We start from the raw sequence: 27,520 nt of genomic DNA, 5'->3' as shown, positions 1-27,520 counted from the left end.
GTAAACATCAACAAAGGCTCTCCCTCAAAAATTCAGACATGTCTACAATATGCACAAGAACAGATTGATTTTTTGCAGCTTGAAGCACAACTACAACAAGAGGAGTTAGATAAGTATAGTCATCATTCTGAACTTGTTTTTGTTCAAAACAATGAAACATACCCCCATAAGAAGCAAGTCAATATTGTTGAATTTCATTCAGATTTAGTACCCAATGAGGAAACAATTGTACATGCAGAAGCAGAAATTCAGTCTACACTTCCCAAGTCGGTCATCAGACCTTGGGAAGAGCATGTCCACAACAAGCACATAACTAGTCTTGGATATGGAAAGGATGTGTCCTTTCATATTCTAGATTACTCAAAGCCCATTCATTTTCAGAGTGCTAGATTCCTTCATGATAGTTCACCTTCAGTTGTTCCAGATTCTGCTCCTCTTCCACAACAACAACAACAGATTGTGAAATGCGAACATTGTGACTGAGTTGGCCATATTAAAGATCATTGTTTTGATCTTCGCCCATGTAATCACTGTTATAAAACTAGTCATTCTTTGAACAGATGCTTGAAAAACAAGCCTCCTACAAGAACAAAGATTCATCTTGGATGGATCGCTTCTTGGTAATGGGCATCAACAACCAAGAAGATATTTCAGTCAAATGTATGAACTTGTTCTATAGTATTGAACAATCTTGCAGTTGAGTTTTCTCCATCATCTCACGTTGTATTAGACAGGGGGGGAAGTGATGGTCATCTAAGAGATTCAAAGCCACATCAAGCGAGCCTGAGCCACAACCTGCCATACCATATTTAGAGTTGTATCCATAGAAAAAGATGCCCCTGAGCATGCCTTCAATCGGTGATACCTCTTCAAAGAATTGGGGACACTTCCTCTAGTAGAAGACTTCAACTTCTTTCCAGTTTTGGAAGAGTTCCAGGAATTGCATTAATCATTCCAGATTTGGTGGTAATCCTTAAACCATCATAGGATGAGACCTCCCTTTTCAGGTTTAGGTTCTCCCTTTTATGCGGGGTGAGACCTCCCTTCATGATTGAAGGTTTCCCGGTTCAAAACATCAGGAGCACTTCCTCTAGAAGAAGACCTCAACATCTTGCCAAACCTGGAAGAGTTTTGGGAACTACACTAAGCATTCCAATGTTGGTGGTCATCCTTAAACCACCTCCCTTATACCAACATTTCTGTCAGGTCAGGCAGTAACTCTCCAAAGGTAGTAAAACTGATTCGTGTATATTCCATAGGTAACCCATTGTTATATACAATAGGGAGTGATTGTTCAGTTCATCTCCTGATGACTATTCACCTTCCCAATTTATTTATTTACATAAAATTCCCAATCATGAAGATTAGGTGTCAACATTCCCCCCCTTATTCTGAAGGGATGTTGGTGAGTCCAAGCATCATTCTGAATCGTTCAAGCTTTTCCCTTCCAAGTGCTTTGGTGAAGATGTCTGCAATTTGCTCATTTGTGGAACAATGACGGAGATGGATTGTTTTGGCCTCAACATGATGTTGAATCAAATGATATTTAGTATTGATATGCTTTGTTTGATCATGGAACTTCGGGTTCTTTGCCAACTTTATTGCAGAGGTGTTATCAATCATGACTGGAGTTGATTGTACTTGTTTTACCTGCAAATCTTCAAGAATTTTCCTGAGCCACACAATTTCTTTCGTTGCTTCAGCTGCTGCCACGTATTCTGCTTCTGTTGTGGAATCTGCTGGAACTAATTGTTTTAGTGATCTCCAGGAGACAGTTCCTGATCCAAGACTCATAACATATCCTGAAGTAGATACCCCAGTTTCTTTGTCTCCATCGAAGTCTGAATCAGAGTATCCAATCAAGCTGAAGTCTTCCACCTGTGTATACTTGATTCCAAGGTCTTGAGTTCCCTTCAAGTACCTTAGAACTCTTTTTGCAGCAGACCAATGTCCCTCACAAGGCCTTTGCATGAACCTGGAGAGGATTCCAACAGTAAATGAAATGTCTGGTCTGGTAGTAGTGAGGTAGATGAGACTTCCTACAAGCTGTCTATACTTTGTTGCATCCTCAAATTCCTTTCCTTCAATAGATATGAGCTTTAATTTTTGTTCCATTGGAGTAGAAAGAGGATTGCACTCTGTCATGCCAAATCTATTTAACAAATCTCCAATGTATTTCTTTTGAGAAAGAAATATGGATTTTGGATGTTGGGTTACTTCAATGCCAAGATAGTAATGAACATAGCCCAAATCAGTCATTTCAAAACTTTTTCCCAATTCCTTCTTTATGGATGCAATGTAGCTTTCATTGTTCCCTCTCATTAAAAGATCATCTACATATACCACAAGATATACAACTGTTTTTCCAACTTTCTTGACAAATAAAGTTGCATCATCAAGATCAAAATGATTGAAGTTGAGTTTCAGAAGATGCTCAGTTAGTTTTTCATACCAGGCTCGCGGTGCTTGTTTGAGGCCATACAAGGACTTCACAAGTTTGCATACTTTTTGTTCATTTCCTTTCACAGCAAATCCTTCAGGCTGGGACATAAAAGCATTCTCTTTTATATCTCCATTCAAGAATGCAATTTTTACATCCATTTGATGGACTTTCCAACCGTTCTGAGCTGCTAGTGCAAAGAGTGTCCGGATGGTGGGCCATTTTGCTGTGGGGGAAAAAGTTTCCTCATAATCGACCCCTTCCTTCTGTGCAAAACCTTTTGCCACAAGCCTAGCTTTGTGCTTGTCAAGTGAGCCATCAGCTTTGTATTTGTTCTTGTAGACCCACTTGCAGCCAATTGGTTTGGTTCCAAATGGAGGATCAACTAGCTTCCAAGTGCCATTCTTTATGAGGGCATCATACTCCTTTTTCATCGCTTCTTTCTATTCATCATGAGAAGAAACTTATTTGAAGGAAGTTGGTTCAAAATCTGTAGACAAGTTCAATTCACAATCATAAGTAACATCCATATCAACAGGTGAATTAGAGTCATCTACATCACCTCCATCTTGTCGGTTTGAATTTCTGGTTCCTGTTTTTCCAATTTCATCAGGATGAACACTTTCAAGTGTCTTTGTCAGCCACTTTGGGGGGCCTTTCTGAGATGGTCCAGGCTGCTCTGTTGATTGAGTTGGGACTGAATCAAGATTGAGTCTCCCAATTCTATCAATTACATCACTTAAAGCATCATCTGTTGTTGGAGTTTCATGGAGAGGAGATTGTTCTCCAGAAGAGGATTCCACATGTTGTTCTAGTATAGGAATACCCCCTTCAAGATGTGGAATATGATTATCAAATTCTTGAAATGATTTTGTTTTTGTGAATCTATCCAAGCGATCAAGTTGCCGCTCAACAACATTGTCAGATTTGGATTATTCAAGAAAAATGACATCTCTAGATACAACAAACTTTTTATTTACTTCATCATAGAGGCGGTATGCTTTAGAGGTGTTTGAGTACCCCAGGAAGATACACTTACGACTTCTAGCACCATGTTTGTTTCTATGTACCTTTGGTATCAAAGCATAACAAGTGGAACCAAAGATCCTGAGATGTTTTACCGAAGGAACATGTCCATACCACAATTCATAAGGACTCTTGTTTCTTATATCATTAGATGGACATCTATTCTTTATATATGCAACACATAGAATAGCATCAGCCCAAAACATTATCTTTACATTTTTGAAGAAAAGCATGGATCGTACCATATTCAAGATTGTTCTATTCATTCTTTCAGCTACACCATTCTGTTGGGGATTATAAGGCACAGTTGTTTGATGTTTGATCCCATGTTGGCGAAGATAGTTTTCAAACTCATTTGATGTATATTATTTTCCATTATCAGTGCGAATATACCCAATATGAGATTGTGCATCATTTTCAATCCATTTATGAAAATTCTTGAATGTTTGAAAAGCATCAGATTTGTTCTTCAATAAATAAACCCAACACATTCTGGTGTAATCATCAATAAATGTCATGATATATTTATTTCCATTTGCAGAAGGAACAGGCATTGGACCACATAAATCTGAATGAATGAGTTTAAGCTTCCTATGTGCTCTTGAATGTGAATCATGAAAAGAATATTTGCTATGCTTTCCTAGAATGCAAGCATCACATTGGTTATGTTTCCTAGGAATTGTAGGCAAACCAGCAACACCATTTTTCTTCAATAAGTGGAGACTGTCATAGTTTAAATGTCCAAATCTAGCATGCCACAATAAACTTGATGGAAGTGTACCTTCTTCATGATGAGAAATATATGAGAAATGTTGTGCATGAGCAGAGGTTCCTTGCAGTTTGAGAAGCCTTTCTTCTTCTATTCCCCTCATGACAAGTGAGTGGTCAGATGCTTTTCTTACCTCAAGCTTGCCATCAAACATATGAATGGAGTGACCTTGCTGATGGATGTGGACCAAGGACAACAAGTTTCTCTTGAGCTGTGGGAGATATAGAACATGATCCAGAAGAAAGTCTGGAAGACCAGGTAGTTTAAGCCTGATAGTGCCAAGCCCTGATGGCTTGATTTTTGACTAATCTGCAAAGTATACTGCTCCATCAACATTGTCAGTGAAATCTTCAAAAAAATATTTTCTATGAGTCATATAATAGGTTGCTCCTGAATCAAGAAACTAATCATTTTTCGAAGAAGCAAGTGAAGCATTAAACAAATCTTCATTTACTCCAATGTTACATTGTGCCTCAATATAGTGAGCAGATTCAGGTGCTTTACCTTTATCTGTATCATCAGTTTTACCTTTCTGTTGGTTTCTTTTCTGCTCAATTTTGTCCCATGGTAGCTTGCATGTAGAAGCATCATGTGATCCATTTCGTTTGCAGCGAATGCAATGCAGATCTGCCTTTTCTCCTTGAGAATGTCTGCCCCCCTTGCCTCTGAAGTATCTTCCTCTTCCTCTTCGTCCACCTCTTCCTCTTGTAGAATCTTCAGCAGGATGCTTTTCTTTATGAGCAAGGCACATAGTCTCTTCAGAAGATTCAGGAGCTGTCTTCTTTCCAAAGGCTTTTTCTCTTTCAGCAAACTTTTTCACAAGAGAGTCAAAGGTTATATCTTTAAGATTTCCATTTGCTTGTAAAGACTCAAGATAATTGGAGTAGGTAGGATAGAGTGCCTTGAGAAAAGAAATAAGAGGGATATCCAGCTCGACCTTAGTGGATTTAATATCATGCATTATAGACTTTACTTCAGATGCAAGAGCAAGAGGATCATTATTTTTCAGTTCAAGAGTGAAGAGTTTAATCATGAGCTGAACAACTTCAAGTGCAGAATGTGAGTCATAGAGTTCTTTGAGCTTTTGTAAAGCTTCAAAGGCAGTTGAATATGATGAAATATGACGACTTACTTCTTCATTTACAAATGCTGCGATTAATGCACTTTGCTGTTCTTGTTTTCCCAAATGACGAGCTCTTTGTCTGATGTAGGCTGCACTGGGTCATTGTCTCCTTCTTCAACACACACTCCTTTCCACAACTCATTGAAGATGAGGGTGTGTTTTATCATCCAGGACCATTCAGGATAGTTCTCCTTGCCAGTGAGAACTATTCCTACCATAGAGATGATTGAATTCATTCTGTAAAAAATACTTCTGCTGATAAAAAACTTCTGCTGATAAATAACTTCTACTGATAAAAAAAATAATTCCTTACGTTATAGCCTTATGCACTATATTTTCTTCAAATATCTCTAATGTTTGATAGAAGCATCAACATTTCATTGAAATATTATGTACATATCACTTCAATATTACATATCACTTTAATGCTTCAACGCAGCATTACCATTCAAATGATAAAAAAAAAACTGTGCAATACTACTATTCACCTCCACAAATGCTTTGAATGATTTTTTTTTTTAAACAAAACTGTGCAATACTACCATGTCACACCATTCCAAAAAACAACACATCCACCAGAAACTTCAATGCGGTTCAACTCGTCCTCGTCCTGTTCCTGCGACGCCGACCGCGCTGCTATGTTTTTTTTAATTTCTCTCCCCCTCCTCACCGATTCTCATCATACAGGCCAAGCCAAGCCAGCAAAGGCACCCGTCTATGTTCCGACTGCATACAGGTCAAGTCCCATGGGGAAGAAGACGCATACAAAAAGGAAGTCTTAACACTGCCTGCAAACGGGAAGGGAAGCGGCAGCAGTTGGGGGAGGATGGGCAAGCTTGATTCTTTGGAGAAGCCGCTCCAGAGACCGGGAGGAAGCAGTAATAATAAAACAATCACAATGCAAACGGGGATGTGTTGACGTTGTCGAAGACGCCGGATTGGGTGAAGCACGATGAGTGGAGCGAGGGCACGGTGATGATGCTCCTAGATGCATACGAGTCGAAATGGTTGTTTCTCTATGACAGACGAAAATATATTTGAGATCGTGCAGGCTGTTTCAATGGGTGCGGGATTCCGAGGCATTCTACATGATGAATCCTGATGGCACTGGAGGACCAGAACTCAGCATTTTCTTGCTCAGAATATGAGACTAATTGCAGGTGAGCTACAAGAATCCGTTCATTTTAATGTAATTTGTGGGTCCTTCAAATGCACAACACACCACGGTAATTCAACGCACAGGTATAACGGCCTCAGTGTTAGGTAGACAACCTTCTGCGTGCCACCTTAACCAGAGAGGGCGAGGAAGAAATTATGGCATGGTCTGACTGCTCAGAGAGCGACAGAGGCAGAGGCAGAGTAGCACTCTGGACAGAGGTAGCGACAACAATGATCAGGACAGAGGCAGTGGCAGAAATGATCAGGAGTTACAACTATTTTTAGAACTGGCTCTGATACCATGTCATGCCAGGCGGTAACTCTCCAAAGGCAGTAAAATTGATTCGTGTATATTCCATAGGTAACCCATTGTTATATAAAATAGGGAGTGATTTTTCAGTTCATCTCCCGATGACTGTTCACCTTCCCAATTTATTTATTTACATAAAATTCCCAATCATGAAGATTAGGTGTCAACAATTTCAAAGAGCATATTCATCCTAGTGTTGCCATGCATTTTTGCAAGTTTTGTATTACAAGTCTCTTCTTGAACTCATACATACCCCTTCGGATTAAAGTGGGGAATGTTGGACACCTAATCCTCTAATGGTTGGTGTGGAAGCTGAAAATCCAAAGGGAGTCCAAGAGACCACTTGGAATACGAATCCAAGGGTCACACCATGTACTATAAATGTATATCATTTTCAATAATAAACATACTATCATGATTATCATTCATCCTATGTGTCTGCCATGTATGTGTTTAACATATTCTCTTTCAACAACGAGCAGTTAGGTAATCCAAATATTCTTGTATTATGCGCTTGATGTCATGGAAAACATAAGACATGGCCCGCTGAAACGTAGCTCCAACATTTTTTTAGGCCAAAAGGAATCTTTTTGTATGAAAATGTACCACAGGGGAAAATAAATGGTGTCTTGTGTTGATCTTCAAGACAGATAGTTATTTGATTATATCCTCAAAAACGTCCATGAAGGAAAAAATCTCATTTCCAACGCACTCATCAATGATTTGATTAATAAGTGGAGTGGGGAAATTAACTTGAGGATAAGCCTTATTCAAATCCCTAAAGTTGATGCATACCCAGATCGTTCCTTTCTTTTTATCAATAGGGACTTGATTCAAGACCTATTTAGCTAGAGGAACATGGTATATGAAACCTGCCTCAAGCAGATTTTCAACCTCAAGTTTAATAATTGCAGCTTTCCTAGGATTTACTAGTAGAAGATTTTTCAGTACAGGATTAGCATTTTCATATGTATTGATCTCATGTTGAACTATTGATGGATCAATTCCAGACATTTCTTCATACGACCAAGAAAACACGTCAAAATTCCTTAAAGAGGTCGTTATAAATCTTGACTTCTTTAGGGGAACATGCAACTCCAATGAAGATATTCCCGATGATATTGGGACTCCTAGAAATGTTCACCGGAATGGATTCTATGATGTTATACATATTACCTTCCACAAAAATCTATGATGGGGCCCAAGGATTTAGAATTTTATGAACACTTTCAGTTGAAGAAGTACCAGACAAATTTGATTCAACTTCATGCAAATCAGGGAGAAAATATGACTGATGATGAAAATCATCCCATGGTATTTTTTCACTAGTCATTTCTTCTAAGATTTCCTCCTTAGATGGTAAGACAATGCCATGGAAATCCATGGCTGAGGTAGAGTCAATAGTCCAGACCAGAGTCACATCAACATCCAAATCCTATGATGAAGGAGGATTGGGGTTGGAATCTGCAGAATTCACAATAGATTGGTACATGATTTCTACTATAGATATAGATATGTCATTCCACCTACTTGCCCCTCTTCTAATGTGGTAGTAGAGGGGGGTAAGGGCCAAGGATCAGAAAAATAATAAGTTCTGAACGAACCATTTTGAGTATTGATCCAGGAAGATGAAATGGAATTAATATGAGTGGTAGGAGAAGGAAGATCAAAATTACCCATCAACGACGGATACGTTCAAACTCCATAATTCTCAACAGGCTACTTGTTATTCTTCACCAAGAGGACAGTAGAGTCAAAAGATGCATTGGTATCATTAGGATAATAATCCATTTAATCAATTGTAATGATTCTCCTTACGTGAGGGAAGCATATGATGCAAAACAATGATGAAACAATGGCATCCATTGCATAAACCCAATTTCGACCTAATAAAAGATTATAATCAAGGCTGGAATCAACTATCGCTACCTCGACATTGACAACCTTGCCCCCAACACATACGGGAAAGGATGTAAGAATTCCATGAGGCCTATGAGAATGTCCATCGAATGCAGTAAGGAGAGTAGGGGAAGGAATATCTTTTGGAGACTTGATAGCCTTCCAACATGACATTGACATGACACACTTGCAAGCCCCTTCATTAACTACAGTTCGAAAGATATTCATTTTCTGATATGTAGATTTAATCTGGAAATCCATGTCATGAGGGAGTCTCTTATTAACACTTGACATATCAAATGTAATAATAAGAGACTTCTTCATATATACTACTCTGATCGCAGTGAGAAATTCACTCCTTTGTGCATGAAACGATTGGAGCACCTCTAACATTCACATCACACAGGGGCTCTGAGCTAAATCTTTGAAAATAGAATAGTTCTGAGAGTCCCTATCATTAGGATTGATAGTCAACCATTTTTTAGAGCCTTTCGAGATCTAAGGTATAGACTCAACTGCGAGCCTCTTGATATGGAGTGGCTCTAGGATATCGAAAGAAACCTTAGCCTTAGAAGGTTTTGACTCACCATAATCATGTGATCTTGTAGAAACATCAACATGAGGCCTCACCATATATACACTCGATGTCGATTCCCCATCCTGGTTGCCCCTTATGAGGGTTCCATTACCAACATTAGTGCCACCAAGCATTTGCTGCCCATGGGGAAAAGGGTTAGTCAACACAACCTTGGAACTTGAAGAACCCTTTTGAGCTAACAAGCACTGAGAATCTTGAATCTTAGGGAAAATATGGATAAGATGATCCCCATTGCATATCTTGCATGGGAATTGTACTTTCATTTTTTATTCCTTCTTGCCCTCTTCATTATCATTACTAGGTTTGTTCACATTCCCCTTCCTCGCCTTATCTTTCTTCTTACCACATCCCTTCTTCTTTCCATCATATTGTTGGTCTCCTTTGGGATTTTAATATTGGACAACATTAACTTCTAAAGGTTGGGAAGGCATAGACACTGATGGTGAAACCTATGTTGGAGAAGCAGATTGTAAAGGAAACTACTGCAATTGATTCAACAGATTAGTCATACTAGTATCGATTGAACCTACAATTCCGTTGGCATGGGGTCCTATGTTCTATGTCGATAGATCGATCTTTGATCAAGGAGAATTAGGTAGAATCTTTTAAAGGGACCCAAATTGATTATATATGAGTTCTAACTACTCGTCTTTAAATATGGCTTGTTCTTTAGTGAACACTTCGGAGAGTGACACATCCTTATAAATGTTTGGATGCAAAGATTTCAAAAACCATTCGAGAAGGAACTCATTAGGGATATATGCCTTGATGATCCTCTTCCTTATATGCCACTCTTGGATGGGTTTATAAATTTGACTTTCTTTGTCTTGTTCAAAACTAGCTAGAAGCTCAGTTCTAGCATCATATCAGATGGGAAGCTAAAATGATTTAGAAACATAGTAGCCAATGTAGGAATTTAAGGGCACATTCCTCAGACAGAACACCAAAGGAAACCACTCACAAATAGATCACAGATCAATACACCAATATTCTTGACGTGGTTAAAACCCTCAAAGAGGGAAACAGTCCATGGCCTTAGCCAACACGGCCACTTCAGGAAATTTATTAATAAAAGAATGAAAATTTACATAAGCTTCTCTCGTGAACGGTTACCCTACAAATGACCCTCTATGCTCTTTAAATAGAGATCATGGACCAATCGAGTGTTAAGCCACAGATCAAATGTCGGTAATACTGAGGAGAGAATGAACCATTGGATCACTTCATGTCTAGAACATATCATGACCATCGGATTGTAAGTTACAAAATTACATAGTAAAGAAACACACTTTACCTAACTCTACACTAGGCCAAGTTATACTTAACTATTTCCTATGTGTCGGAATATCCTAACATCCCTGCTTAAGAACAACTTAGGATAGGATTGAAGGATGTACAAATATGACACAATAGGAGAAGAAAGGAGGCATTAGAGCCTATCCCCCTTAGTGACAACTTCCTAAACTCCAACCATAAATCGACGTTTAGTAAACTTTGCCTCTGTGAGAGCCTTTGTAAAGATGTGTGCAACTTGATCATCTATTGAACAATATTGCACTTCAAGAAAATGGTCATGAATGAGCTTTCTGATGAAGTGCATGTGTAGTTCAATTTGTTTTCTGCGCTGATGTTGGACTGGATCTTTGCATAGTTGAATGGCACTTTGATTACCACAACAAAGTGTAGTCGGATGCTACTGTTGAAAGACAAACTCTGACAGGATCTGACGAAGCCACAGGGCTTCCTTACTAGCTTCTACAGCACCATGATACCCTACTTCTGCTGTGAAATAGAAATGGAACTTTGTTTCTTGCAAGCCCATGTAATATGTCTTGAACCAAGAGTGAACACATAACCTGCAGTAGACTTTTGATCATTAGGGTCACCAGCCCAATCAGAATTAGTGAAACCAACCAATAGAGGAGATGATTTTGCACTATAATGAATCCCAAGCTAAATTGTACCTCGAACATAACGAAGTATTCTTTTAGCTACTTTCCAATGAGTTTCATGTGGGTTTTGCATAAACTGAGAAATAAGGCCAACATCAAAGGTAAGGTCAAGACGAGTATGGGTTACATACAAAAGTTTTCCTACAAGTTTACGGTATAAGGTAGAATCAAATTCAGATCAAGCACAAGTGACTGAAAGGGAGAAGGGGCTGGCTTATAGTCTTCCATGTGAAAATGGAATAGAAGATCATAGGCATACTTGGACTGGGAAAGGGAAATACCTTGGATTACAAGACATGAAGACCAAGAAAATAATGCAAGTGTCCTAAGTCTGTCATTTCGAAATTCTTTTTAAGGCTGCACTTCACATGGTTTATAAGGTTTGGATCACTACTAGTAAGGATAATATTGTCAACATAAAGAACAAAAATGATAAGAGACTTTCCCACTTTCTTTGTGTAGATAGTATTGTCAGAATGACACCTAGAAAATCTAGTTTCGAAAAGAAAGCTATCCATTTTGGCATACGAAGCTTAAGGGGCTTGCCTAAGACCATAAAGGGATTTCTTAAGCCGAAATACAAGGCTATAGTCTATTTGTATAAATCCAGTAGGTTGTTCCATATATATTTCTTCATGCAAGTCCCATGCAAGAAGGCAGATGTAACGTCCATCTGATGGACTTCCCACTTGAAAGAGGCAGCAAGGGAAAGAACAAGGTGGATAGAGTTCATTTTGGTAACAGGGCAGAAGGTTTCAGTATAGTCAATGCCTTCAACTTGTTAAAAACCCTTAGCAACAAGATGAGCTTTATGTTTATCAACTTTTCCATCTGGTCCATACTTGGTTCTGTAAACCCATTTGCATCTAACAAGTTTTCGTCCCTTTGGAAGAGGAATAAGATCCCATGTATCATTTGCCAATAATGAACAATATTCTTCATTCATATCTGCATCCCAATTTGGATGGCTTGAAGCTTCTACAAAGGTGTCAGGATCATAATTTGCTGAAGCTTGAGCCAGTAAAGAATAGGCTCTACCGAATTGAGAACATGTACGTCGTTGATCTGTAGGATCACCGGCAAGAGCACTTGCTACATCCCGAGTAGCATGGACCCATTTGGAAGCTTAGGAGATGAGGGAGGATCATGAGAAGGTGGGGGAGGATTGTCATCCTCGGTGTCATCATCTGAAGAAGAAATATTTTCAGAAGTAGAAGGGATAGAGAGAGGTGGCACATCCACCGAAATAGGCTCGTAGGTCAATATATTTTCAACAAACTTTACATATCTTCTAATGATAGCATTTTTGGACTTAAGTGGAATAAGTCGATATCCTTTGACATCTTCATAATATCCAACAAAAATACTTTTTCACTCTTAGGTTCTAAAGCTTTATGTTTCTCATCTGGAATATGGGCCCATGCTTCACTTCCAAAAACAAAAAAGTGACTTACATCTGGTTTAGTTGAGCTCCATGCTTCTTCTGGAGTGATATTCTTTAAAACCTTTGTAGGAGTGCAATTTACTATGTAATTTGCACAGTTAATTATTTCTACCCAAAAATTAAGACTAAGTCCTTTAGATTGAAGCATACAATTAGCTATTTCCTTTAAGGTGTGATTCTTCCTTTTAGCTACACCATTTTGTTGTGGAGTATATGGAATAGTATGTTGCATTTGAAATCCATTCTCAGTGCAAAATTTGATGAATTTGTTTTTAACATATTCTCTTCCATTATTAGATCTTAGCTTAAGAATTTGATGTCCAGATTGTTTTTCAACAAAGGCCTTGAAGGCAAATAACATGTTAAATACTTCACTCTTGAGTTTTAATAAGTATACCCAAGTGCATTTGGAGCAATCATCAATGAAAGTTAAGAAATAATTGTAATCAGAGAATGAAACAATTTGAAGTGGACCACATAAATCACTATGCACAAGATGTAAAGGGGCTGAGGCGTGCCAAGAGGCATGTTTTTCAAAAGTATCCCGATGATGTTTTCTGATTACACATCTGGAACAAACTTCATCTCTGCAAGATAGCATTGGAAGACCTATCACCATATTTTCTTTACATAGATTCTGAAGAGAGCGATAGTTTATGTGACCAAATCGCTCATGCCAAAGCTTGCTCACTTCATCATTATAAGCAACAAATACTGAGGGAAGATTTTATGACCCAAAGTTTTTAAACTTATAGAACCTTGTAGAATCATCAGTAATGCTAGTAACTAAAGCTTGTCTACGATCTCGTAGGTCCTTAATTACAACATCGTGACGTGAAAATTCAATGATTTTACCTTCACCTGAATGAGTTATATGATATACAGATAGAAGGTTACAAGATAAGGTTGGAACACATAATACATCATTAAATTGACCATTGTCTAGATGAACAATTCCAGTCCCTACAACACTAAGAGATCTATCATCACCAACATATATATTTTTTGTGTTACAATCATTTAAAGAAGAAAACATGGCTTTGTTTTTGGCCATGTGATAAGAAGCTTTACAACCAATGAGCCACTAATGAGAATGAGAAGAAGAAGATAAATTTAGTGCAAAACTAGATCGAGATGCTTGAAAACCACATGCAGAAAGTGTTATTCCTGAAGATGAAGTTGAAGAGTGCTCCAAATGGATGTTATGCTTCTTCATTGCTGCTTCCAAGGCTTCCATCTTCTTAAAGCATTTGGATTCTAAGTGGCCATCTCGATTACAAAAGTGGAAATGTCTATCAATCTTCTTCCCTTTGTTTTTATTTGCCTTATCATTTTGTTGAAATGATTTTTCATTTTGAGACTGAAATTGCTTAGGACCCTTGTTTGGCTTAGGACTATTCTTTTTATGATACTTCTTCTTCAGATTCTTTGAATTTGGTTGTTGATGGGCAGCTAAGGCTTTCTTAGAAGAGTTTTCAAGATTAAGAATACCAATGTATAAGATATTTTCTTGTTCTCTTATTAAAGAATCACAAAAGCCATCAAAAGAGTGGGACTTGTAGTCTTATCCTTGAGAAATAAATGATTTTCTAGTAGAATGGAATGTGGAAACAAACATAGAGTAGGTTGGTCCCAACATAGTAAGAATGGAATAGATAAGGCTACCATCTTCTTTCTTAACCTTAACACCTTCCAAGAGAAGTCTAAGGGTCTTGAACTTGGAAAAAAAATCTTCAATGGAAGAAAAATTATTGGGGTCCAATGTAAGAAACTCATTTTCGAGTTGATGGACTCTAATTTCATTTTTAATTCCAAAAAATTTAGTGAGTTTTTCATTGCTTCATTAGGAGTATTAAGTTTTGCGATATGGAATATAAGGTCTGTAGAAATAGACATCCCTATCAGCCCACATGCTTGACCTTGCCTATTTTCCCATTTGGGTGCCTTATCTTCATCTTGAGGTTTGGTTTCTTGGCCTGAGGGTATTCTGTAAGACCTTTACTTCTAAGTAAATCCATAATGTAGGACCACCATTGGAGGTAGTCGGTGTTGTCAAGAATAACTTTCCAAGGACTTTCCATTTTAACAGAAACTGAAGATGTAGATGTTAAAACTAAGTGTTCCAATGGAACAATCTCGAAAAATTAAGCGGATTAAAAAAAAAAACAGCTCTGAAAATGACTTCCGGTGAAGAAGTTATGGATTTTTGAGGAAAAGTTGTTGAAGATGCTGACGAAGTGCATGAATGTTTGGAAATGAATGATAATGTTATATTCAAATCCCCCCCCCCCGCCCCTTTCCAAACTTAATCTAATTAGCTCACTTTAAAAAAAGGATTTTATGTGACTCACTTTTATAAATAAGTGAAAGTCACTTTTACAATCATACTTTATGAACTACCCACTAAATTGTAACTTAAATAAAAGATAAAGAGACTTTAGAGTTATAAGTGACTCACTTTTTATAATGGGTGAGAACACTTTTACATAAAGTAACTTTAAAACATAAGTTACATGTTCTTTTTTAAAAAGTAACTCAACAAAACAAAAGAATTGAACTCAAGACCGTTATTCTCAAAAAGTAACTTTGGACCAAGTGAGCTAGTTTAAAAGGTTAGTAATTTTTGGAAAAAAGGAAGGGCTTTTTTTGTTTTTTTGCTTTTTTAGTCACTGAAGCTTTGGGGTGCATGCTTTAAAAAAATCTTTTTTGCCTACAAAAAAAAAACCACAAAACCCAACACGAACATACAAAAAACATGGATTGTAGTTAGCTTTAGCCAGAAACTAAACATTTTCCTCCATGTTTCTGATTTTCCAAGATCACACTAAGGCACAGCAGAAAAGAGCATATGCATGAGAAAAATCCTTCCTTTTTGTTTCTTATTTGCCCAGATTTCACAGAGTCATGAGACAAAGAGAATACGTAGAAATGAAAGGTATAGATCTAGTAATAAAAACCAGAGAGCTAAATAAACCGTAATAAACAGAGAGATGAATAGCTAGAACTGCAAATAAAGGCTGTATACCTCCAGATCTTTAAAATGATGTAGCTAGGGCTACCAGAATCCTTTTCGCGTGAAATGAACGAGGTTCCTCAATGGAAAAAATGATTTTAACAAAATAGAGTAGTCATCTTGGCCCAAAAGTAGTCAGAAACAATAGATTTAGGAAACACCAGTCAAATGCAGTTGTATCGGCTTCATATTTGGATCACCAATGGATGCGGCCGTCAAATAGCTTTGATACCATGTATGAATTTAAGTGTGAGTTCCTCAAACAGAACACCAAAGGACATTGCTCACAAACAGATCACAGATCAATACACCAGTATTATTGATGTGGTTAAAACCCTCAAAGAGGGAAACAATCCATGGCCTGAGTGAACACATCCACTTCAGGAAATTTATTAACAAAAGAATGAAAATTTACATAACCTTCTCTCTTGAACAGTTACCCTACAAATTACCCTCTATTATCTTTAAATAGAGATCATCGACCAATCAGGTGTTAAGCCACATATCATGTGTCGATAATATCGAGGAGAGAATGAACCATCAGATCGCTTCATGTCTAGAACATATCATGACCGTTGGATTGTAAGTTACAAAAGTACATAGTAAAGAAACACACTTTACCTAACTCTACACTAGACCAAGTTATACTTAACTATTTCCTATGTTTTGGAATATCCTAATAGCCAATTCACCAAAATGTAGCAAAGGTACTCCCTCTAAGCACAATATACTACTTTGGAGGACTTCTAGTTAGGGTGTGTTGGAATAATCTCAACCTAATATAACTATCGATCAAGGAGTTAGATGAGCACCACAAATGGAATGTGGTTATATGATCATCCAAATCCTCTCCAGACTTCCCTTCAAATTTTGGAATATCAGATCGAATTTTGGTGGGGACTGGAGACCAAGCCAGATTGTATTGGATTGGATCATTTTTTAATTTCGAAAGATATGGCAAGTTTAAAGTTGCCAAGAATAGTAAGCGTAGAGGAGTGGGAGAATTCCACCCACCAAGAGAAGAATTTTTGACATTAGGAAAAGAGTATCCTGTATTTGGAGAGGCACTAGGTTGCCACAAGTTACTCCTAAAAGGACCTGAACCATAAGGAAATCCTTATGACCTAGACGTATTCAGATGGTATCCACCCCCTGCAATGCATAAGATAATTTCCTCCAACATTGAAAGAAGGGGAAGCCCCTGATAAGCATTCCATGCAGTAACTAGCGGAGGAAAGACCTGTGAGGTCTCGACATAAGGGAAAGGCATACTCCCCTGTTAACCAAATATATGGGACAAGTTACCAACCCATAAACCACTAATGAAAGGATTTGGCCATCCTTTACCTCCTTGGAAAGGATTAACATTCTGAGCATGTCTTAAGTTCAAATATTGATTGGAAGGAGGAATATGATCACTTCCAAAAGTAAAACCCTGAAAAGATGTTGAAACACTTGGAATAGAAGTCATAGATGTGGAAATAGAATATGGGAAGGTTGAAGTAACTGAAGGAATCCCACTCGATAACATCCTGAAAGTATAGGCACCAAAGAAAGGGAAAAAAGGTTAGGTTCCCCCACTCAGACTCGGAATGTAGGTAGAGCCAAAAACTATTGTACTAGGTGTAATAGTAGAGATAGAAATAGTACCCCCTCCTATAACTGAAGGAGTGGTTTGCGCACCAAAATTATTAGTAGCCATACTTACGCCACTAACATTGGCCATCGAAAAAAATAAGGAGAGTGAATAGGGCTTGTCGAAATGTGAATCGGGGTACCCACGTATGATACAATGTAAGGAAGATGGGAGGGAATAGGTGTCGAAGGAGTCACGGGTGAATCATGGATGTCCTCAATATCAATCTCGTCTTACGATTGGAAGAGAAACATAGTAAGGTTTGAAGCAGTTCCATCCAAATTATGAGTTGAACGTGGTTCACCCGGTGAAATGAGAGCCCCTAAGGAAGGATGAATCTCTTATGTGTTAGTTGCTACTGGTTGAAAATCAGTAGTAGAACTACTCCTACACCATGTAGATGAAGGTTTGACATTGACAGGTGAATTCCCACGTAGCCTCGTAGACTGACGAACTTGTCAATCAACCAATTTTAAATATTAAGAGAAATTTTAAGGACTCAAAAAATAAAAGGTTATGGAAATCTGGGAGAAAAGAGCACTCCCTAAAAAATCCCTAAAGATACAACCAAACAAGAATCTTCCAGGTATTTCCACTCTAGGTGATTAGGATCGAACACCAAAATACAAGAAAGCAAAGATAAGGACCATTTGAAGATAGTTTGGGATAATTATGACCTAAGCCTGCCAGTGAAGGTATTAGAAAAAGTTACACTGACCTCCAAGCAATATCCCTTTCCGGTGCAAGTACCTGAGCTTTGTAAGGGTACCCTCTAGAAGTACTATGAAAGTGATGCAATGGTTGTCTCAGGTACAACAGGCATTCCCCTCCGCAATCCCTTATGTGGTCCCTAAGATAGGAAACTAAGGCCACCAGTTTGTAATCATAGGCTAGGTAGAACAGCCGCGGGTGCGAGATCCAACAAGTAGGATAGGGCATATCTCTCCTTCCCTATCTTCACTCATCCTCATGCTTAACGCATGTGTTAGAATAGCTTTCCAAGACAACTTAATGAGATTGGATTTACACTCTTTAATGAACTTCTATGTTTCAGTTTAGATTGGCCTTGGAGAGTTTACTCTCCACACACCTATTCTAAGGCCCTAAATGCCCTAGACTAATTTATGTATCTATGAAAAAAAGAAAAATCTAGTTAATTTTAGATTAAGCACTTGATTTTATTGGTTTTTATTTAGGTCATGGGTACTGGAAGTGAAAGTTATGATGTTCTAATGCAGAAAGAAACCAATACAAAACTACGCTACATGTAAATGCAACTTATTTTTCTTCAATGAAAAGTGACCTCTACAAGGTTCTACGAGAAATCTATGAAAGAAAAAACGTGTTTCTTTTTCCTTTAAACACGCTCACACATTCAACATCTATCAAAAGATACTAAAATTCCTAAAATGAAAACTACCTTAATGCAAGGTAGAATGCCTAAATGCAAGATTCTATGGAATGATCCAAACAAATAAATGTGTTCTTCCAAATACCCAAAGCCAAATTTGACCAAACAAGGAGAAACAAATATCCTAGAAAAGATCTCCCAAGCGAAGAAAATTTCAACCTCAAACAAAGATTTTCACATTTTTTGATAAGCCAAACATATCAAAAAACCAAAACCAAATAAAGGAAAGGAAAAAGAAAGTGTTTTTTTCTTTTTTTCTTTTTAATAAATTGAAGCAAAATTTTCAAGAAGGTAAATCAATCAATCACCTCAAAATCAAAATCAAGCAAAAAGACTCCAAACTTCGCAAGCCATAAAAAATCACCAAGATGATAAGACTAATGTGACTAAGAGACCAAAACACTTGAACAAGTTGACCTGAAGGATACATAAAAGATTCATAAAAATAGAAAGACTTCAGAGAACCAAAATCCTTCCCTGAACCAAAATTGAAAAGACCTTTCTCAAATAACTAGAAAGAAACCAAATAAGCCAACTTCAAGAGTGTAAAGTGAAGTAATGAAAATATTGGATTATAATCAAGTTGAGAAATGAATCCCTATTCCCAAAGCATGGAACAGTTAGGCACTTCATGAAGAAGGTCTTTAACCAAAAATTTAAATGCAAAAAAGTAATAAAATTGTAAACCCTGGGTTGAATTTTTTTTTTGCAAAAAGAGACAAAGAAACCGACACCAACAATAAAGAATACCATAATAGGCTGCAAATGACCTCAAGGAAGTATGAAAACAAGGTTACACCCCTGATTGAAGGTAAAATTTGAAAAATTTCAAAATTTTCTAAACATACACGAGTATGTAATAATAGATCCATGTGTACACTTGACTATTTCAGAAGAAACTAGTGTATACACGTGTTTGTTTGGAAGAAACCACGTGTACACTTTTGTATGCAAGAAAAAGTGTGTATATGTAGAAAAATAAGGAAAAATAAAAAATCCAGACCTGATCCAAAAGATCAGCTTGATTCCCTAGACTGCAAGTGAGTCAACAATACTGGAAAAATCAAGAAACAAGAAAGAAAAGCCCATATCAACCCTTCTAGGAAATTCATGACTGTATTCCCTAGTGGGGCCACTAGTTCTGTTGACGGGAAAAACTTCCCTAAGGGAAGGGTTGACAACCTCAATAGATCAAAGGCAGAGTATCAACAAGAAGCATACATTAAAGCAAGAAAACTATATAAACTACCAAACCTGGGTTTGAGAGGATTACCCATAGTTCGTACCTTTGATGTCAATCTCGTAGGGTCCAAACCCTTCGCTTCCTCCAAAGTGTTTAGACCTATAACACAGTTCAGAGAAGAATATATATAGAAATTAGTTCAAAGTGCATGCATAATAAACATGTTATATAATCAAGAATAAACATATAAATAATGATATATTACACATGAATCATAAAATAGACATGAGATCATGAGATATCAGGAATGAGACATAGCTTCTTTATTGATATCAAAAAATAGTAGTGGATAGTTACAACTAGATCCAACCATGACACTAACAAAACCTTCCTTTCGATCTGTCCAACCCAAGCCTCAAAAATCACCTGTCATGCATGTGCAAAAGGATGTCGTATAATGAATGATGAACATCTATGCAAGGAAACAAGGGTTTCCTATGATTGGGAGTATAGGAGGCACATGGAAAATTAGAGTTGATCTGGGGACAAAAAGGACTATAATGTCGATATCCTATCTCCTTCCCCCATTAGACCTTCCCATGAGGTGTATAAATACCACTAGATATTAGTTGATTTAGTTAGGTCATAAGCTTCTATAGGTGGGATTTTGGTGAAACCCGTAAACCCTGCCTGAAGAATAGGATATATTTTTTATATATATTTTTTAAATCATATACACAAGTTCTCTATTATAGTACCCGCATCTATACACAATTTTTAAATGGCATAGTCGTGTATGGAATTAAAATATTGTTTTTTAATAAATGATCAAATCTGAATGGGAAAGGGATACCCAAAGACATATCAAAGCACCAAAACTACAGGAGTGTTGAATGATGCTATAAAAAAATCATTCCAAAAACAATTCCAAAGAGGGTTTCCCCAAAAGGAGATCCAAGATATTTGGACACAAGTGAAGTCCTTTTAGTCCTAGGAGACAAAAGATGTGAATATAGACAACTGAAAGAGTATTGAAAAATAAAATCTAATATTTGGAAAGGTTAACAAAGGTTCCATAAGAATCAAATGAATTATTGATTACATTCTTGAAGGTAGTAGCTTCTAAAACCATTGGATGCCCCATTAGAAGAGTGCAGGGATATAGGGGAGCCCCACCCCCCCCAAGGAATCTGCTCCTAAAGTGTGCTCCAAGCGATAGTGCATTGGGAGTGAGCTCGGGAGAATGCTCCCTAAAAACATTTGTGCTCCTTACCAATTCAGGAGTGATAGAGGGATTATTGAAGGTTGGAAACAAGATTTTCTTAGTTGGGTAGCATAATATTCAAGGCTATGGCCTAGTACCAATATGCAGTTCATGTTAACATTAAATTATTAAAGTAAAAGTTATATTTACTTAAATTTTCATCCTTTTACTTAAATTTTTAAAATTTACCATGAAATGACTCAGGATGTTTGAGATGGGTTTTGACCTCATTGGATTTCATATGGATAAAGTATAATTTTAGATCTCACTCAAAATCCAGTAGACTTATCAGTTTTTAGGATTTCAAGATTGTGGGGATTGTAACATTTCCATTGGATATTGTCATGTATTAGGGTATGGAACTTGTAATTAATCAAGAGCACCAAGCCCTCTATGTACCTTGATTTTAGTGACATTGGTTTTCAAACTCCTCTATCATGACCCTACTAAAAATGTACCCATCACTAAAAAAAAAAATATTGACATAACATGCTACATTTTTTCTATATTATGTTAATGCTTAGAGGGTGATATTAATTGTTATAGGTCATTTTGTCACATTTGTTTAGTAGGCCTAAAAATTGGATCAATCAACATCCTTGAACACTTTTTCATAATCCCTCTGCAAATCCCTAAGAATCATCTCTCCAAAAAGTTTGACTTTCTAGGTTTGTGTGCTCAAAAACCATGCTTTCAGGCCTAGTAGACCTTGCATTCCTATCCACCTGCAATGGTTGCAAGTTGCATAACAGAGCATTTGAGTTGATCAACACAAGTTACTCTACTCTGTATGTGCGGTGATTCTAGAATTTCGATAAAATTAAAAAATATTTTTGAATCTTATCCTTCCAAAAGATTCTAAGGTGGTTTTAACCATTTACCATGGATATAGATCTCAAATTCCTATCTGATCCTACTCTAGTGGTATTATCTCTTATCCCTAGAGCTTATCCTCCCTCATATGTGGATCTCAAGCCTAGATTGGTAAAACCTAAGCTACCCCTTTCAACCTATAAATTTATTGCCTCCCATAGAGTATTGGTTGGGTTTTGGAGAATCGCTAGTGCTCTCATGTTGCTAATTCGAGATTAAGGAATCATCATCTATTTTCATTAAGGTTGAGTGTGAAGTTTTTCTTTATGGAAAGGAAGGAAAAGAGACCTAGGGAGACATCTACAATGTCAACTTCTAAATATGGTTATATCTCTCTCCTTTATTTCTTAATACAAAAATAACTCTATTTTCCTATACTTCTGTCATGTTGATGCTTTTGTATTTCAATTCCATGTTGACTCACTTATTAGAGATATTGGATTATACTATGTGGATATTTTGGTTCCTTTTCTTGTTTTAGTCATTATTGTCGCTTCCATTTATAGTGTGTGGAGCTAGAGTTTGAGCTTACAAGCAAAGAGAAGAGGAGGACTTACTACAGATTCTAGGTAGGTCTCTTTTCCATATTCTAATCTCTCTAAGGAAAACATAGATCTTATTTCCCATTGTTGTTCTAGATCATACCACTATATCTAAGGGGTTCATTTTTGTCCACAAAAGTGAATTTTCCATATAAAAAATTGGTGACTCCAGTGAGGAATGAGATTTTCCTTAGTGGTTTAGTTGGACATAGCATCTTTTCACCTTTCAAAGTGACCTTGCTTGAATTATCCAGATAGTAATTGACCTTAAGAAAACACATTTTTGAGTTTGGTAAGGTTTCTTGTGTCATTTTTTGACCAAATTAGCCACAACGCACTCTCTATTTTGAGATAAAACTACCCGGTGCAACCTCTCCTCTATGACAGTGTGATTGTTCGCACTGGTTCCTATTCTACACCTGTGCTGGTCCTGTAGGACAAAAAAATTACATTCCTTTTCCTTTCTCTTCATTCTTCTTCAGTCAATAATTTTTTAATGAGTCTCTGAGTTTTTGTATGTCTCTAAAAAGCCATCATAGTGTTTTCATTTGATTTTATTAGCATTCGATGAGAATTTATTTAGTTTTTTATTCCTTCTTATCAATTAGGTATTTTTTAAAAAATTGGCTTGATTTTTAATTGGATCAAAGAAATTTATATTACATTCATATTCTGTGTGATTTATTTTGTCAACTATCTAGTTGCATCTTAGTTTTCATTACATTTGAAAATTAATGGGATTGAAAATAAAAAATCTCATTTTTGCATCATATATGAGGTTTTGAATTTGAATTGGAGAAGTTACATTAACAGATCTACTTAGGAAGTTTTCTTTTATGAATTCTTGATTGTTTCATTATTATTTGTCTCTTCCCTATCGTAGATAGATCTTCATTGAAAATAAGAGAGTTAATGTTATCATGCTAGATTGCATTATATGGAATTCAGCTGAATTCATACCGTGAGCCTTGAAACTGAAACATAATTGAAGATCAACTTTTAAAATTTACTCAATCAAATTAAGTAGCAGTTCAAACATTAGCGTCTTAAAACGTAGGAGTTGTTGTTACTTGTATGTGTTACATTTAGGGGGTAGTCATTATTCCACGTACATAAGTATATCATATCGTTCTCCATGTACACTTGGGTATACCAGATGGTGCTTTGTTACATTCATGGGTTAGTTGGGATTCCATGTACATAAGTGTATCAAATCATTCTCCATGTATACTTGGGTATACCGGATGGCACTCAATGTATGAAACATATATTAGAATACCTCCTATCATACAGGTTGCATTATATAGAACTACTACAAATATGATTCCACGTACGTTTGAGTATATTTTGGAAGTCCCCTATAGGTTTCTATCCCACCATACATGACTGATTCATCTTCCTTGTCCATTATGATACACTAAACACAACATTCCCAAAGATTTACTGCATGTACTAGAGACGATACTCCACAGTTCATAGTGACTTCATTATCCTTTTCTTCCTAGTTACTCCTTTGTTTTATTTTTTGTTTTTAAAGTGATAATTTATTAAGCCATCATGGAAGAAAACCGTCAACAACGTCGTCATTCACATAGAATTAAAATACTCCCTCCTCTACCTCGAGAGGCAACACCTAGTCATCGAAACAATAAAAGGACACAAACAACTGAAACTGGTACTTCAAACTCTTCTCCTTCTGAAACTACATCTGAAATCAGCCAACCCGAATCATCACTTCCCATAAGTATTGAACCCAAAATCACATCTTTACTAGTTGTTGAGTCCAATGCAGTTGAAACTAAAGCCCTCCAAACTTCACTACCTGAGGTCATTGGACTTGAATTTCCTGGTTTAAATACATTGCAATATGAGGTTATACAACCTGAGGAACATTAGTTAACTTAGTCTTTTACTTCAGTGCCTTCTTCATCTATTCATCTTCCTTTGACTCAACAACAACCTGCATATTTTGGTCCCGACAGAGAACAACTTCCACCTGATCTTTTGAGTCTTGAGGAAATTACAAAAGAGTCTTGACCTTCTTTTTCTATCCATTTAAGAGGGACTCGTCTTTATTAGGCTCCTCCTTTCCTTCCTCCTTGTACTCTGATACGAGCTCTTTTACCTAGCACTCCTCTTTTAAACTCAACTTTGAGTTTCCCTCAGGAAACCTCTTTGGGAAGTTTAACCATGACTTAGTCAACGAAAATTTCTCAGCCTATATCTTCTGTCATGAGTGAGTCAACTAAAGTTGCAACTACTTCCATGTTTGTGACTTCACTAGAAACCAATTTATATGGTGGTCCATTAGTGCCACTTGGCTTCCCGTAATTATCTGGAACATTTTATGATATATCGACCAATCCATGGACTTCCCCCTTGTCATCTTCATCTAGAATGTTATTTGGTACTTCTTTGATGAACGCTTCACGGCCTCTTTAAGTTGTTGCACCCCAACCTTCTTTGGAGTAGAAATGTGGCTCATTTGTTAGTGGATTGGGACATCTACAATAGTCTACTCCATCCTATACTGGGTACTCTTCTCTTGGGGGGTAGATACCTCCATATTCTCTTTACCCCCCAGTAGGGGGGCAAATTGTTATTGCCATGTCTGTTATGAAACCAGCTCACAAAAAAATAGAAAAGAAAGATCAACACCTTAGAAACCAGCCTCTTCGAGGGGGCAACCTCCTTTACATTACACAAATGAACAATTCTAGGATGATACAAATGACAAAACCTCCTTTCTATATATAGGAGTTTAAGGGATCACAATATAACCAAACCCAACCTAACAATAATAATATAAGGGCACAAAAATAACAATAGAGGGCTTTTATGGGGCACAATGATAACAATATGGGGATAATAGGGGCACAACAATAACAATAATAATGGGGGAATCACTAGTATTATAGCGACCTAACATGCCCCTTTCATTCAAAAAAAGTTTTTTCCTCAACACTTGAGTAGTTTTGGATGCTTTTGTATAAAATTCTCATCCTCCCATGTGGAATCTTGAATGGGTAAGTTCTTCCACTTGATGAGATACTCTGAAATTGATCGATTTTGTAGCTATCGAGTTCTTGTTTATTTGACTACTTCATGTTTGAATATGCTTTTTCCTTCCCCATCAAGTTCTGGCAATATTTTTTGAACTCGTAGCTTGTCACCTATAACCTTCTTTAAGCATGAACATGGAAAACTAGGTGCACTCGGGAAGCTGCAGGAAGCTCCAATTTGTATGCCATAGTACCTATCTTTTGCAACACCTTATATAGGCCATAATACTTTGTTGATAATTTATTATCCTTCTTAGCTTGCTTGAGGGACATTTTTTTATATGGTTGTAGCCGTAGGAATACCCAATCACCTTCATTAAAACTTCTTTCACTGCGATGTTGATATGCCTATTGCTTCATTCTATTCTGCGCCAAGGTGAGATTATCCTTTAACAGTTGGAGAACTTGTTGTTGATGCTCGATATGATCTTCCACTGGATGAACCTTAGAATTTTCTCTTAAATATGTTGTGATGGATGGTTGATGATATCCATAAAGTGCCATAAATGGGGTCATTTTTGTTGCAGTATGGAAGGAAGTGTTATACCACCATTCAGCTAGAGGCAACCATTTGACCCATTGTGTTTGATTATTATATACAAAGTAACAAAGATATCCTTTCAAATATTTGTTTACTTGTTGGGCGCGGGATACGTCAACGGAAGTTTTGGGGCTTAAAGCCCAGATTTTGACTAAATCTGATGTAAAGACTCCGCGTTTTGTGGGTGCGAATCATGAGCTTGTAAATGAGTCATAGGGTTGTCCACCCTCATTTTTGTAATGTAATACCCATGGTTCGTGGACCATGGGATTGTATAAATAGAGCAAGGCTCTAAGTTGCAAAGAAGTAAGAAGGAGAAGAATGATGGAATAGAAGGATAGTGGAAGATCTAACTGTAGACTCAAGTCTTCGGGTCGTAGAGTAGGAGAAGGCTCTCCATCTAAGTGCGCAGAGGCTTAGTAGTCCGCAGCTGAGTGTGTGGACCCCTATAGTTAAGTGCACAGGGAAGGTCGAGTATGTAACGGATTGAAGCATTAATAAAGAGAAGTTTTATGCCATTGCTGTGTATTTAATTATTGTTTTCTGCATTGAATGTATTGGGTATAAATTACATTTCTGCTATTTATATGATGCACAAACTTACATGATTGTGTTGATTAAGTGAATATAAGATAAAGTATCTGTTTACGCAAATTTAACTAACAGTTATAAGAAGATAAGTAAGATCCATGGTGTAACTTGGGGAAATAACGTAGATCACTACCTTAGCAGTGCGAAAGCATCTCAACCCCTGGTTAGAGTTGCGTGAAGGTAGTTATAACAAGTCGCGAAGGTCTTGTAAGTTAGGACAATGCATGAAATGACCTACGTGAAGGTATTCACAGTTGGACTAAACCAATCCCTCAGACATCTCAAGGGTGTGGAAACTTGGTTCTATCATCCCCCCATACTGCTTCGGATGAGACCTCAGTCTGCGCTCTGCGGGCCGTTGCTAAAAGGGCCAGTAGTGTAGGGATTTGTTTGGCTAATTAACATCAAACCTGGGTCAGGCCCCCTCAAGCCAACAAATGGTTACATTGCTGGGACCGGAATCCGCATAGAGATGTCTGATGTCGTATCATTAGAATCCAACTAAGAAGGAAATTGAAGGTTGGTTGTACAGAAGAATACACGAATTCACGGTGTAGGAGAATAGGAATCCACAATTGGAAAAAGAAGAGTGGTTAGATTGCTACTTATACACATAAATCCACAAGATCTATTCGCATCATTCCCTACTAAGCTGTACGAGTGGATCACAAAGCTAGCAAGTAGC

The sequence above is a fragment of the Pinus tabuliformis genome, chromosome Q (assembly GCF_031772625.1).
Source record: "Pinus tabuliformis cultivar Carrire ecotype Pingquan chromosome Q, CPIR1, whole genome shotgun sequence".
NCBI classification, from domain to species: domain Eukaryota; kingdom Viridiplantae; phylum Streptophyta; class Pinopsida; order Pinales; family Pinaceae; genus Pinus; species Pinus tabuliformis.
The sequence above is the reverse complement of the archived record's forward strand: the minus strand, read 5'-3'. Positions refer to the sequence as shown.